Here is a 337-nt window from a genome sequence, read left to right as displayed (position 1 = left end):
ATTGAGCTCTGATTGTTCAAAAATAAAAGTTATGTTACCAAGCTCAGAATTGCAATCTTCCCGCCCTCAACTCTTTCCTATCTCACAATGACCTTGGAAAGGATTAAGTGCGCATTTTATATAGATCACGGCTGGATTGATATGCAAGTTCACCATTCTAGCTTGCGCCTTCCCCAATCATGCTCACTTTCAGGACGCATCATCCACAAGGCTGGTCCAAAAACGCAGCTAGCCGCAGTCTCTAACTGCGCACCTATGGAGGCCCAGTGAGCAGCAATCACCACCCATGCACTACTGGCCTCCTTGCATTGCATACATGTATCATGTTCTACGGAAA

The sequence above is a fragment of the Morone saxatilis genome, unplaced genomic scaffold, assembly GCF_004916995.1.
Source record: "Morone saxatilis isolate NCDOM2014 unplaced genomic scaffold, NCSU_SB_2.0 Contig4, whole genome shotgun sequence".
Taxonomy (NCBI): Eukaryota; Metazoa; Chordata; class Actinopteri; family Moronidae; genus Morone; species Morone saxatilis.
This window is presented reverse-complemented; position numbering follows the sequence as displayed.